Consider the following 16,481-nt stretch of genomic DNA (forward strand, 5'->3'; position numbering starts at 1 on the left):
GGGGAATATCGAACAAAAAGTTAACTAAGAAGACAATAGTCAGTTGGTCGTCAACTGAACTGACTAAGTTTTCAATTGATCACTCAGTTGCTGACCCAACTGATCTTCTCAAATATATTAACTGATAAATCGAATAATATTCTATATTAAATGATGTGACGTTTGTCGAAGCATTAATTGCTGTATTTCAATGAATAATATTTTGAAACATGGACCCACATAATCCATTCATATTCTATAAACGTTTTTATCACACGTACACACGTTTTAATTCAAATTTTCTTGGACTGACACGTGTCCAATAATTTGAACAGTTATGTAGAGCCCAAAAATCAGTACACGTAAAACCAATGCATTTATTTAATTGTTAAATCATTTATTTAATTTTAAAATGATGTTAGCAATTCATATTTTAAATTATTTGTTCTTATGTGATGCACATTAAAATATTTTCTGGAGTTTCATGTTTCAGGCGGTTATTCGATGCGGAATCGAGGAAAAGAGACCGATGACGATTTTAGAATGTTCTATTTTATTTTTAGTTAAGTTTGGGGCAGATTAATTAATTTAATAAGTTTCAGCATTTTAAAGCCTAAATTATTTATTTGGGAATTTTAGAATTTTTAAAACTTTTAAAGTTGGCTTTGTGCATTTTATTTTGTTAAAAAGAAGAATTTTATAAAATTAGTGTGTATTTATTTTAATTGAGGAAATTGTTTAAAATTAATGTGAGTTAACCTTTTTAGTAGCTTTTTTATTAGTTAATTTAACAAATTAACTATCCTAATTACCACTAATCACATGCACGCACACTTTTACACACACTAAAAAATCGGATAACACACACACACACTTCGTTATTCAGATTTTTATTATTTTTGAGAAGAGAAAACCTAGGGTTCCTCTACCATAGAGCAGCCGCCCCTCCCTTTGAATTTCCAGCGAGTTTTTGGATGTTTTTTATTGCAAGAAATCGCGCCACGTTTGTCCCAGATTGTCTCTCGCTTCCTTCCCGCGTCAGAGTCGTCGTTTCGGTAACGTTAAATATCATAAGGCATGTATATTCTGTTTTTCCTGCATCGATCTAGTCATATTATATGTTGCGATGTTTTTATGCAAGAAAATACATGTGTGATATGTAGAAGTTTGAGCAATCATGTTTGGATCACTTTTGAAACAATTTTTGGGTTATCAAATCTCATTTTTACTGGTCTTTTAAAAACTGCGATTATTTGGTCGAGATTTTGGGAAAACTTTCAACGTAAGAAACGTAGAACTTTTTGATACCTCTGATTTGATATAAAATTCGAAATATTTGGATAAAAATTGAGTGATATATGATCATTTTTGTAGGACTGCTCAAACTGCGTTTTCTGAAAAATTATGTTATTGATGTGTTCTTGAAGTTTTATTGTTACAGACTTCGTTGAGGATCAACGGGTGATCGTTGCTGCATTTAGGTAAGTTTAGTATGATGTTGGGCTGGTATTTGGTATGCCGGTTAGTGTCGATAGGCACTTTAATTCATTAGAAGTCGTAGGAAACGATTTGGTGTCAATTTCCGTGTTTTTTAATTTGTATTGGGTCGTAGGTTGGATGTCGTTGTTTGGGGGTGTTTGTATGGGTTTGTAACAAGGTAGTAGCATCATAGGATGGGTCTCGAGGTGTCGGTTCATAGTCCGTTCAATCGAGTTATGAATATTAAGCACCACCTGTATTGAATTTTCGTGGGTTTGCAATTACCGTAGGTACATGGACCCGGGGACGGACCCTTACACGGTGTCCGTGCCTTTGTTTCCTTTGAAGTGTCAAATTTGCGAACCTACACGGACCCCTAGACGGACCCTATCATGGGGTCCGTGTCCTTACTTCTTTTCGAGCATTTCTTTTACGAACCTACACGGACCCATACACGGACCCGGGCACGGGGTCCGTGTACTTCTTATTTTGGGAAAAAAAAATTAAACTTCACATCAGGTTTTGTTTCGGGTTCAAGATAAAAGTGGTCAAGTTCCGAGGGAACAAGAATGTCATAAGCTACTTATTCACTTCGGTGGTGAGCTTGAGTACCTAAGTCTAAGTTATGCAAGTTAAGTATTTCAAACTCATGTTAGTTTGTGCAGCAGCGGCCCCAAGCGAGATCCAATGAATCCCTCAATGCCAAGTAAGTATGTTTGACGTGCAAAGAAAATATTTCAAGTTTTTGAGGTATGCTAAATGTCTTGTGACCAATTATGTAAGAGATTGGAAATTGGTAAAGCATGAATAGGGACCAATCCACCCCGTTAAAGCATAAACGGGTTTAGATCAGGATTGGAAAGCGTTAAAGCATGAACGAGGATCTCATGTATGTGGCAGTGGATCTTCCCTGTCAGGCCAGTACTGTGGTTTAGTCTGATCAGGAGTATTTATGTATGGGTCACTTGCTTTGAAACATGCATCTACGCAAAATGATGAAGTTTATGTATGTTCATGTATGTACAAGTATGCAAGTATGTTTAAGAAAAGTTTCACGTTATAGCACGTCTATGTATGTATGTAAGTTCAAGCTCTTGTACGCATGTTAAAGTTCCGGTATGTATGATATATTTTAAAGTCGCATGTGATTTTATTTTGTATTACTCGCTACTTCCAGTTTATACGTGTTGAGTCTTTAGACTCACTAGACTTGATCGATGCAGGTGAGGATGCATTTGAGGAGACGGGAGGTGGGGACCAAGGAGCTGGCTTGGACTGAGCAGGAGGCTATACCCGAGGACCGCCCAGTTTTTAAGAGTTTATGAACTGTCCAAAATAATCTGATTTCATGTTATCGTTTATGAGTTTTAAACAAGTACTTTGAGTAAACTTCATTTGAGATCTTTTGTTGCAACAATAATTGGGGATGAACAGTTTATTTTATCGAATTTTGAAGGTTTGCCTTTTATTTAATAAAATTTTTAATTTTTCCGCAAATTTTAAGTAGTAAAAAGTAAGGTACGTTACAGTTGGTATCAGAGCGGTGTTCTTGTAAAGGGTTATGCCTACTGCTAGTCGCAAGAAGCTCACGAAGCCACACCTCAAATCTGTAGGTTTTAAAGTTTTGAGTTATGTTATGTACTAAGCATTAAGTCATGATTTCAGCATGTCCATGTTTTAATTTCGATTTACGTGCTATGTAGGCACAGATGCTTGCAGGAATGGCTCAGTTTTTCGCACAGTTTGCGGGGAACCAGGCGATGGTGGATGCAAGGGTTAGGCCCAGACCAGAGGCGGTATATGAGAGGTTCAGGCGGATGAGCCCAAAGGAGTTTTCGGGGACCACTAACCTGATGATAGCCGAAGGATGGATTAAATCTATCGAGGTGATTTTTGCTTTTATGGAGTTGCAAGATGCAGATAGGGTTCAGGTGTGCCACATTTCTACTGACCGGGGACGCCAGACTGTGGTGGGAGAATGCGTCCGTGGCAGCGAACTTGCAGATCCTTTCTTGGGATGGCTTTAAGGAGGTATTCTACTCCAAGTACTTCACTGAAGAAGTACGATACAGACTGACCAGGGAATTCATGCACTGCGACAGAGAGACAGCGCTGTTGCAGAATTTGTCAGGAAGTTTGAAAATGGGTGTCACTTTGTGCCCCTGATAGCTAATGATGCCCAGGGAAAGTTGAGGCATTTCATGGATGGGTTGCGGCCGATCTTGCGCCGAGATGTCCGAGTAGTTGGTCCTATTACTTACGCAGTTGCCGTGTCTAGAACTTTGGCAGCGGAGCAGGATCATAGGGATATTGAGGCTGACAGGCAGACAAGAGGCCCTATCAGGCTCCCTAGCAGCAGCGACCTCAGTTTAAGAGGCCGTTCCAGGGGCAGCCTAGGAAAAAAGCCTTATCAGGGACCGCCAAAGGGAAAGGGTCCTATGCCATAGCAGAAGGCGCCACAGAGGCCGGGGCAGCACCCGGTGTGCCCGAAGTGCAACCGCCAGCACCCGGTACAGTGTTTGTATGGGTCAGGTAAATGTTTCAAGTGCGGAGCGAGTGACCACATGCTGAAGGAGTGCCCACAGTGGAAGCAACCGACACAGAGAAGAGTGTTCGCCATGCCTGCTCAGGAGGCGAACCTAGACACGACGTTACTGACTGGTAAACTACTTAATTAAGCATCGTATTATTTTGCCATGCATGTGTTGGAAATTCATTTGGTTTTATTAGTGTGCTAGTAATATTTTTGGGTGTCATACGATATAAATTTCTTCTATGCCTGAGATTAAGGTTAGAATTTTGAGAGATAAGTTTTGTGTTGTGCTAACGTCTCTCAGGAAATATATTCATAAAGAGACTAGCCACGAAGGCCCTGATAGACTCAGGAGCCACCCACTCCTTTATTTCGGAAACCTTCGCTAGTCACCTGTGTGGGGACCCGGACGCTAATTCATTTCTTAGTCATCTTTGAGAATAATTAGATCAATTAATAAACAGGGTCTGATTTTTTTTTAAATACAACAGTACGCAACATATGAAATAACTCTTATTTCATTTACAAGATCAATATCCAGATCTAAGTACAAGTCCTGTACAAAACTAAACCATAACAACTACTGTTCATTCACTACATGTCCGGTAATGAAAAAGATCTACTTCTGGGTCCGAATCTCCACGCTAAACTAGTCCTCTTTCGTCCTCATCTTGACCCTGATGCTGTCCCACCTGTTGTCATGCACACATACAAACAAGACAACAGCCGAATAACTCCGGTGAGAAATACTATTCCCAGTATAAATCATGTATACATGCGATCATATAAACAGGTATAAAAGCATGAAACAAATCTCAATAATATGTATCAAATCTGAAAGTCATGAATCAATATAAAACTGTAAATCAACTCTGATTCACAATCTATGACTCATAAATTCTGACTCGACTCATTCCTAATCTAGGGATCCCGATCTAAATAAGTACGTAACAATCTCCCACCTACTCTCCGGATCGCGGTGGCGGTACGTTTTTATTTACGGACTTTGGTCCTGTCTATATCACATCTCGACGATAGGAGTTTCTCTACTCCTAAGCAACATCGATATGACCAAACATTCGGTATCTTGGCATATCCTGCCAATTTGGCATCTCCGCCAAAGACTAGGCATGTCCATCCAAAACTAGGCACATCAGCCCAAAGACTAGGCATATCCACCCATAACCCTACACATAACATATGCTTAACTATAAATCGATAGAATAAGCATATCAATCTCAAACACTGCAACCTATCGAAGCAATGACAATTCAGTATATGATTTTGGGAAACTCAAGTTAAATCAAACTCGAGTTGTGCAATCCCGGATCAACATTGATTTATACCTTTCTCTTCTCGGTCTGACGAAGTCGAAGTCTCGAATTCAAATATGTTCATATCAATTTGGTAATGACAAAGGTCAAGGAGTATGATATCAATACACCAATCAAATCAATATTGGATATAATCAGAACATAATCAAATTCTGTTTCAACGGCATAACTGTACAATCTCGAAATACCGGCAATACAATATCAGTATATACAAATCAGCAACTCATTTGATCCAAATCTGAATAATATCAATATACCCCGCAATACGGTATCAATCAGATATCAATCACAACATCTCATAATCGATAACAATACAATTTTGATATCAAATCAGTCTAATCACAATCCAATCAACTCGGAAAATCATAACAATTTCATACGGTATCCGTTCTTCGATCCGGTTTTGATTATACGATGTCTAATATCGCAAGAACATCATATATGAATCATATCTGATTTCTTCAACATCATATTTTCAAAACTTAACAAAACATAGTAAAATTAACGCCCAGTTGAAGCTCCCGTTGACAGAAACACGTTACTGAAGTCGGATTGAAAATCTAACGGGCGGATCTTGCGTAAATCACAATCTAAAAGGTGAAAAGGCGTAAGGATTTCTCGTATATTTCCTGGAGCTCTCCTCGATCTCCTTTCTGCCCAATTCTGAAGGAAATGGCTATATATATATATATCCCTAGTTGCATGCTGAAGAAACGTGTCATATTTTCACCCATTTCAATCGGCGCTCGGGCGGTCGAAAAGTACTGCTCGGGCGCGGAACTTGATGTCCGGATGCTTAGCTTATTATCCATTGGCGCTCGGTCGGTCGAGAATTACCGCTCGGGCGCTGGAATGTTCTGCCCGATTACTCGACTTGTTATACACTGGCGCTCGGGCGGTCAAAAACTATTGCTCGGGCGCCAGACGTTCTGTCCATGAACTATCTTTGTTGCACATTGGCGCTCGGGCGGTCATTTTCTACCGCTCGGGCGCCAATAGTTCTGTCCAAAAATTGCATAATTCATATGCTTTGCCCAATCTGATCTCGGAATGATCCGTCTATAATTACATCAATTCACAATCAATAATCTCAGATTAATAGAATACAAAATCTCGGGCATTACATTTCTCCCCCCCTAAGATACGATTTCGTCCCCGAAATTACAAGCTATCAAATCATATCAATAAGAAGGTATAACAGAAGCTAAATAGAACTCACATCAACGCAATAACTCTGGGAAGCTCTGCCTCATATCTGATTCAGTCTCCCAGGTAGATTCTTCGATGCCATGACGACTCCACTGAACTTCACAAGCGAAATAGTATTCGTTCTGAGTTGCTTTTCCTTTTGATTGAGAATCTGAATCGGCTTCTCGAAGTAACTCAATGTCTTATCTAGTTCGGCCTCGTCTGGTTGAATAATATGTGAAGCATCGGAATATACTTCCGCAATAAAGATACATGAAAGATATCATGTATCCCAGATAAAGAAGGCGGTAATGCGAGTCGATAAGCACGATCTCCTATCTTTCTCGAGAATCTTGTATGGCCCAATATATCGTGGAGATAGTTTCCCTTTCCTTGTCAAATCTGACAATTCCTCTGAAAGGTGAAATCTTCAAAAATACCCGTTCTCCTGCCTCAAATACCAACGGTCTATGTCGAACATTGGCATATTTGGTCTGTCTGTCTTGAGTTATTTTCATTTTCTTCTGAATCAGCTTCACTTTCTCAATCATATCCCTGATCATGTCAGGTCCAATCTTAGGAACCTCAGAGGTATCATCCCAATACAGAGGGGATCTGCATTTCTTTTCGTACAACGCTTTGAATGGTGCCATCTCTATACTCGTCTGATAGTTGTTGTTGTACGAAAACTCACAAAGTGGCAATGAATCCTGCCAACTAGTGCTAAAATCAAGTACTACAACTCTAAGCATATCTTCCAAGATCTGGATAATCCACTTTGACTGTCCGTCAGTCTGTTGATGATATGCGGTACTCAGGTGTAACCTCGTACCTAGAGCCTACTGCAAACTCTGCCAGAAGTGCGAATTAAACCGAAGATCACGGTCTGAAACAATAGACTTCGGCTGTAACGTCCCAGATTCGACGACTGTCCTCACTGTATCAAGACGAGTCTTTCCAGCGTGCTTATGTCCTCACTCACACGCACCCTGGGAAACTTCCCAGGAGGTCACCCATCCCAAAATTGCCCCAAGTCAAGCACGCTTAACTTTGAAGTTCTTATGTGATGAGCTACCGAAAAGAAGATGCACCTTCGTGATATGAGTAGTACAAATCAAATCTTTTAAGCCCTCTTCAACTGTACAGTCCATTACATTGAACAGTCTCGGAATCCCTCTCATTCCCGTGTGGGTCGGTTCATTCATGTTCCCTTCACCTAGAAGCCTGCCAGGAGCCGCTCATTGTCCGTGCAACTACTGATGGCACCGGCGATCACCCCCCGCCCTCTTCGGCCCCGGGCCTCACATGCCCACCAGCTTCCGCTTGGTTCGTCCCCGAACCACACCGTACTAAGAGAGGCTGGCTCTGATACCACTTGTAACGTCCCAGATTCGACGACTGTCCTCACTGTATCAAGACGAGTCTTTCCAGCGTGCTTATGTCCTCACTCACACGCACCCTGGGAAACTTCCCAGGAGGTCACCCATCCCAAAATTGCCCCAAGTCAAGCACGCTTAACTTTGAAGTTCTTATGTGATGAGCTACCGAAAAGAAGATGCACCTTCGTGATATGAGTAGTACAAATCAAATCTTTTAAGCCCTCTTCAACTGTACAGTCCATTACATTGAACAGTCTCGGAATCCCTCTCATTCCCGTGTGGGTCGGTTCATTCATGTTCCCTTCACCTAGAAGCCTGCCAGGAGCCGCTCATTGTCCGTGCAACTACTGATGGCACCGGCGATCACCCCCCGCCCTCTTCGGCCCCGGGCCTCACATCGGCACTCCACGTAATCTGACAATCTTTGTGACATAAATCTCTGCCATCTGTCATTTATGTATGTCATCTTGTACAAATAAAACATGCGAATTTGGTCAATCTGTCAATCACGACCCAAATCGCATTACAACCTCAGGAGGATCTCGGTAGCTTCGTTACAAAATCCATGGAAATGTGATCCCATTTCCATTCAGGAATACACAGGCTCTGTAATACTCCCCCTGGTTTCTGTCTTTCTGTCTTTACCTGCTGGCAATTCAGACATTTCGATACAACTTCTGTAATATATGATTTTCTCTGCTTTTTATCAAAAACTGCTTTTCAGATCATTGTACCTTTTTTCTGCTACCAGGATGAATACTGAATCGACTGCTGTGTGCTTCTGACAACATCTGTCATTTCAAATCCTGAACATCTGGCACAACAATACGATTATTCACGTATAACACCCTGTCACAAACCTGCTATTCTGATCGATGCCCTGCTCTGACTATTGATATCGAGTTCTGAATATTCTGATTAACTTTCTGAACTGCTTTAATTCTCAAAATCAGCTCTGGTTCGGCCTGCATAATATACATTCTCCACGGTCTACTATCTGTTTCAAAAACGGATTCAGAACAACAGTAATATTCAGTAAGATTCGAAACATCAATCATCAATATAGATCTATTAAACTCATAAAACTGCGAATTTCTGACGCTAGTGTCGGTCTTGGCTAACTCATCATGATTTCAACGTTGTTCAGATCCACCGCTACACCATTTTCGGATATACTGTGCCCCAAACATACAATCTGTCTCAGTCAAAACTCACATTGTGACAGTTTTTCATGCAATTTCTCTGTTCTCGAAGTACTCAACACAAATCTCAAGCGTTCGATATAATCAGTTATATTCTTCGAATATATCAAAATGTCATCGATAGAATAATCACAAAACATAAAAATACTTCTGAATACGCGATTCATTAACTTCTAGCATAACTGGAATATCCCAAGGAAAACATTTGATCTAATGTAACTCTTGGCCAATAAATATTCAGACTGTTCTTTCAGCTCTTTCCATTCAATCAGTACCATCTATCCAGTATTTTAAAAATAGAAACTGTACCTGATACGTATTCAATGCTGAAATCTATCTCTCTGATTGGAAGCAATTCTGAATTCCCATCTGATAAAACATCAGCAATTTTATATACCACTAGCAAATCAGCCAATGATAAGCTCGATTTCAGTAAATCAACTGAATAGATAAGGAATCTCTCCGCTCCTTTATATAACAATCGAGTCATAAACATCGCAGATATTAAAGGAATCCTATATTTAGAATCCTTACCGTAAAATTTCCCATTTATCAGCCATCTCTGGTCTGAATCTCATCATCTTCTGGAAAAATCAACGGTAACTCTGTACTTGGTCAACATATCCGTACCGATAATGTAATCACAATCAGATAACCCAAGTACTATATCTTCTAACTCAATCTCATATCTGTCATACTGTAGCATACAAGGTCTAACAGATGTCACTGATACACAACTTCTCCCCAACGGTGAAGAGATCAATACTACAGCAGATAATAACTCAATAGACAAAGCATATATCAATGCAATTCATTCAAAGATAATTGTAGGGAATGCATTAGTATCTATCAATACATATGCAAAACAACCATACAGGAAACAATTACCTGGAACTACATCGTCAGGTGTGTCCTGGCCTTGGTTGTGACTGAGGAGTCGTCGATGGTTGGAAAGAGTGAATAATAGATACTCGTCTATCTGTCTGAACCCCTAAGCCAGATGATTCTGCTCCCTGAGATCTTCGGGAACCTCTCTGTGGACATACTCTAGCAAAATGTCCTGGCTGATGACAGACGTTGCAACTATCAAACACACTTCTGCATTGCTATGTGGAATGTCTTCCTCCACAAGTGCTACAATAAACCCCCGTATAACTCTGGCTAGAACTACTAGAGCTAGACGAACTACTCCCTAACTTCTTAAACTGTTTCTTTCGAGCTTTCAGAAAATCTTTCTTTCCCCCACTACTACTGCCACTATCAAATCTGGATGGGGATTACAAGAATTGAGCTGGAGGTTGGGGCAGTTTCTGTGATTGAGCAACATACGACTGTCCTTGCTGTTGGATCAAACTTGCCTCATCTTCTTTTGCTCTGTTCAAGACATCAGCAAAATTATGGGGTCGCTCCACATTTACCACTGCAGATATCTCAGGATTCAATCCCCTAATGAAATGATCAGTTACAGCCTCATCATTCCCAGCAACATGAGGAGCAAAACGTAGTAAAGTAGAGAATTTTGTTACATATGCTTCAATATTCAGCTGGCCCTGTTTCAAGTTGGCAAACCCTGTACTCTTATCTTGTCGGTACGATACTGGGAGAAATCTTTTATAAAAATCAGCTTTAAAGATTTTCCACGTAATCACGGTACCATGCTGTTCTAAGGCTTCCTTGGTCGCAATCCACCAACTCTTTGCGACTTCATGTAACTGGTGCCCAATCAATTTAACTCGGCGTTCATCTGGGTAATCAAGCGAATCAAACAGAATTTCAATATCATTCAGCCAACTCTCACAGTCATCAGACGTCTCAGTCCCTTTCAGAATCGGCGGTTGAAATGACTGAAATCTCTTCAACATTGTTTCCATCGGAGTTTCTGCCACATCCATCTGATAAATCAAAGTACTACCTTGTTCTGGAATTCTTCGAGGAGGTATATCTGATTACCAAAAGAATTAGTAACCAAATACAACGAACCTGTTTCAGTCCTCCTCTGATAATCTTACTGCTGATCAAGAATCGGTTCTGATTCATTTTCAAATAATACATATTTCCAATTACATCAGATAAACAAGTAAACATGTATTATATAAGGCAGTAACACATGCTAGCATTCAAAAGCAAGGAAGAAAACTCATTCTACCCCGCTCACTAGCTCTTATCTCAATCTAAGGAACCTACTGCTCTGATACCATCTACTGTGGGGACCCGGACGCTAATTCATTTCTTAATCATCTTTGGGAATAATTAGATCAATTAATAAACAGGGTCTATTTTTTTTTTAAAATACAAGAGTACGCAACATATGAAATAACTCTTATTTCATTTACAAGATCAATATCCAGATCTAAGTACAAGTCCTGTATAAAAGTAAACCATAACAACTACTGTTCATTCACTACATGTCCGTTAATGAAACAGATCTACTTCTGGGTCCGAATCTCCACGCTAAACTAGTCCTTTTTCGTCCTCGTCTTGACCCTGATGCTGTCCCACCTGTTGTCATGCACACATACAAACAAGACAACAACCGAATAACTCCGGTGAGAAATACATTCCCAGTATAAATCATGTATACATGCGATCATATAAACAGGTATAAAAGCATGAAAAAAATCTCAATAATATGTATCAAATCTGAAAGTCATGAATCAATATAAAACTGTAAATCAACTCTGATTCACAATCTATGACTCATAAATTCTGACTCATAAAATCTGACTTGACTCATTCTTAATCTAGGGATCCCGATCTAAATAAGAACGTAACAATCTCCCACCTAATCTCCTGATCGCGGTGGCGGTACGTTCTTATTTACGGACTTTTGTCCTGTCTATATCAAATCTCGGCGATAGGAGTTGCTCTACTCCTAAGCAACATCGATATGACCAAACGTCCGGTATCTTGGCATATCATGCCAAAGACTTGGCATATCCTGCCAATTTGTCATCTCCGCCAAAGACTAGGCATGTCCGTCCAAAACTAGGCACATCAGCCCAAAGACTAGGCATATCCACCCATAGCGATACACATAACATATTCTTAACTATAAATCGATAGAATAAGCATATCAATATCAAACACTGCAACATATCGAAGCAATGATAATTCAGTATGTGATTTTGGAAAACTCAAGTTAAATCAAACTCGAGCTGTGCAATCTCGGATCAACATTGATTTATACCTTCTCTTCTCGGTCTGACGAAGTCGAAGTCTCGAATTCAAATCTGTCCATATCAATCTGGTAATGACAAAGGTCGAGGAGTATGATATCAATACACCAATCAAATCAATGATGGATATAATCAGAACTTAATCAAATTCTGTTTCAACGGCATAACTGTACAATCTCGAAATACCGGCAATACAGTATCAGTATATACAAATCAGCAACTCATCTGATCCAAATCTAAATAATATCAATATACCCCGCAATACGGTATCAATCACATATCAATTCCAACATCTCATAATCGATAACAATACAATTCTGATATCAAATCGGTCTAATCACAATCCAATCAACTCTGAAAATCATAACAATTTCATACGGTATCCGTTCTTAGATCCGGTTTCGATTATACGATGACTTATATCGCAAGAACATCATATATGAATCATATCTAATTTTTTCAACATCATATTTTCAAAACATAACAAAACGTAGTAAAACTAACGTCCAGTTGAAGCTCTCGTCGACAGAAACACGGTACTGAAGTCGGATTGAAAATCTAACGGGCGGATCTTGCGTAAATCACAATCTAAAAGGTGAAAAGGCGTAAGGATTTCTCGTATATTTCCTGAAGCTCTCCTCGATCTCCGTTCTGCCCAATTCTGAAGGAAATGGCTATATATATATATCCCTAGTTGCATGCTGAAGAAACGTGTCATATTTTCACCCATTTCAGTCGGTGCTCGGGCGGTCGAAAAGTACCGCTCGGGCGCGGAACTTGCTGTCCGGATGCTTAGCTTATTATCCATTGGCGCTCGGGCGGTCGAGAATTACCGCACGGGCGCGGAATGTTCTGCCCGATTACTCGACTTGTTATACACTGGCGCTCGGGCGGTCAAAAACTACTGCTCGGGCGCCAGACGTTCTGTCCATGAACTATCCTTGTTGCATATTGGCGCTCGGGCGGTCATTTTCTACCGCTCGGGCGCCAATAGTTCTGTCCAAAAATTGCATAATTCATATGCTTTGCCCAATCTGATCTCGGAATGATCCGTTCATAATTACATCAATTCACAATCAATAATATCAGATTAATAGAATACAAAATCTCGGGCATTACAACCTGGACGTCAAGTCTATAGGACTCGACGTGAGCTACTCAGTGACAGTCCCATCAGGGGAAGAATTGTCAGCTACTAGCGTGGTCAGAAACATCAATCTGGAACTACAGGGCCACCTAGTGTACGCTGATTTGATTGTGTTGCCGATGCCAGAATTTGATATCATTCTGGGAATGGACAAACTGACAAAGAACAGAGTTCTTATCGACTTCCAGAAAAGGTCGGTGTTAGTAAGACCATTTGGGTATATAGCAGTTTCTCTTTGAGCCGGCTAGATGGAGGAGTTTTCCTCGCCTGATCTCTTGCATGCAGGCGCTGAGACTCATTCACAAAGGGTGTCAGGCTTTCTTGGCCAGCATTGTTTTGGTACCTGACGCATCCACTCCGTCTATAACTAATGTACCAATGGTCCGAGATTTTCCTGACGTCTTTCCAGATGACGTCACAGGCCTTCCACCAGAAAGAGAGGTGGAGTTCGCCATTGATCTTATGCCAGGCACAGTGCCAATCTCCAAGGCACCATACCATTTAGCTCTAGCTGAGATGCTAGAACTCAAACAACAGATTCAGAAGCTCCTTGACAAGGAATTCATTCGCCCTAGTTTCTCACCATGGGGCGAACCAGTACTCTTCGTAAAGAAGAAAGATGGGAGCATGAGGCTGTGTGTCGATTACAGAGAATTGAAAAAGGTAACGATCAAGAATAAATACCCACTTCCTAGGATCGAGGACTTGTTCGATCAGTTGCAGGGAGCTACAGTGTTCTCTAAGATAGATCTTCGATCGAGGTACTACCAGCTGAAGGTGAAGGATGCCGATGTTCATAAGACAGCTTTCAGAACCAAGTATGGGCATTACGAGTTCTTAGTGATGCCATTTGGACTGACGAATGCTCCAGCTATTTTCATGGACCTCATGAACCGAGTATTTCAGCCTTACCTTGATCAATTCGTCATAGTATTCATCGACGATATTCTAATCTACTCGAAGAGCCATGAGGAGCACAGCCAGCATTTGAGGACAGTTTTGCAGATCCTACAGAGTTGCAAGTTATTTGCGAAGTTCAGTAAGTGTGAATTCTGGTTGGAGAAGGTAGCGTTTTTGGGTCACATAATATCTAGCGGCGGTATTGAGATGGATCTAGCTAAGGTAGCGGCTGTTAAGGATTGGGTTGAACCGAATAATGCTTCAGAGATCCACAGTTTTTTGGGTTTAGTCGGCTACTACCGTAAGTTTATTCAGGGATTTTCGTCGATAATACTGCCGTTCACTTCACTGACTAAGAAAAATGCTAAATTGAGTGGAGAGGAGCTTTGATACCTTGAAGCAAGCTCTCATTTCAGCGCCAGTGTTAGCCATGCCAACAGGGCAAGGAGATTTTGTGCTATACACCGATGCATCTAAGCTTGGATTAGGCGCAATGTTGATGCAGCAGGGTCGGGTTATAGCTTATGCTTCCAGACAGTTGAAGGTGCATGAGAAGAACTACCCAACTCATGACCTTGAGTTAGCCGTCGTTGTCTTTGCGTTGAAGATTTGGAGATACTACTTGTATGACGAGAAATTCCAGATATTTACCGATGACAAGAGTCTCAAGTATTTCTTCACGCAGAAAAAACTGAATATGAGACAGAGACGGTGGTTGGAGTTGGTAAAGGACTACGATTGTGAAATTAGCTACCATCCAGGGAAATCTAATGTTGTGGCAGATGCCTTGAGCCATAAAGTTGCAGTCGTAGTACAACTGTCAGTTCAGATATCTCTTCAGTCAGAGATTCAGATATTTGGGCTAGAGGTTTATCCTAAGGGCAAAGCTCCTAAACTGAATAATTTGACAGTTCAGTCTTCCTTACTAGACCGAGTCTGTACAGGACAGTTTTCAGATGAACAGTTACAAAAATGGATACTGAAAGACGAAGCCAATGGCAGTGTACTCTACACAGTGTCCGATGGTATTGCGAGATATAGAGGTAGAATGTGGGTGCCTAGTGTTGATTCGATCAGAGAGGATATTTTGACAGAGGCACATGCATCTCCGTATTCCATTCATCCAGGAGGTACCAAGATGTACAAAGCTTTGCAGATTTTGTATTGTGGCCAGGGATGAAGAGAGACATCCGCAGATTTGTGTCTGAATGTCTGACTTGTCAACAAGTGAAGGCAGAACGTTAGAGGCCAGCAAGGATGCTTATACCACTCCATATCCCTGAGTGAAAATTGGAGAATATCACCATGGACTTCGTTGTCGAATTGCCGAGGTCAATCATGGGATCCAATGCTATTTGGGTCATAGTGGATCGACTCACTAAATCAGTGCACTTCTTGCCAGTGAAGACGACTTTCCCCTTGACGCAGTATGTGGAGCTCTATATCAGGGAGATAGTCCAATTGCACGGAATCCCAGTTTCTATTGTATCCGACAGGGACCCGAGGTTCACATCGTCCTTCAAGGAAGAGCCTGCATGCAGCCATGGGGGACGAAGTTGCTATTCAGTACAGTGTTTCACCCGCAGACAGATGGCCATTCTGAGCGAGTGATTCAGATTTTGGAGGATTTATTGCGAGCCTGTATATTAGATTTCAATGGAACTTGGGTATCTAAGCTACCTCTAGTGGAGTTTACCTACAATGACAGTTTCCAAAGATCTATAGGTATGACTCCCTATGAGGAGTTGTATGGACGGAAGTAGCAGATCACCGATTCATTGGGATGAAGTCGGGGAGAGGTCAGAGCTTGGTCCAGAGATTGTTCAGCAGACTGCAGATGTGGTGGTCAAGATCCGAGACAGGATGAACACAGCGCAGAGTCGTCAAAAGAGTTATGCTGACAAGAGGAGAAGAGATCTAGAGTTTGCCATGGGTGATCACGTTTTCGTGAAGATAGCACCCATGAATGGTGTTATGAGATTTGGAAAGAGAGGCAAGCTTAGTCCGAGATTCATTGGATCGTTCGAGATTCTTGACAGAGTTAGGACACTAGCTTATCGTGTTGCCCTCCCATCGAATCTGGCCAGGGTACACAATGTGTTCCACGTCTCGATGCTGTGAAAGTACCTAGCTAATCCTTCACATGTTTTGAGCTATGAGCCAG

The sequence above is a fragment of the Primulina tabacum genome, chromosome 1 (genome assembly GCF_025594145.1).
Source record: "Primulina tabacum isolate GXHZ01 chromosome 1, ASM2559414v2, whole genome shotgun sequence".
NCBI lineage: Eukaryota > Viridiplantae > Streptophyta > Magnoliopsida > Lamiales > Gesneriaceae > Primulina > Primulina tabacum.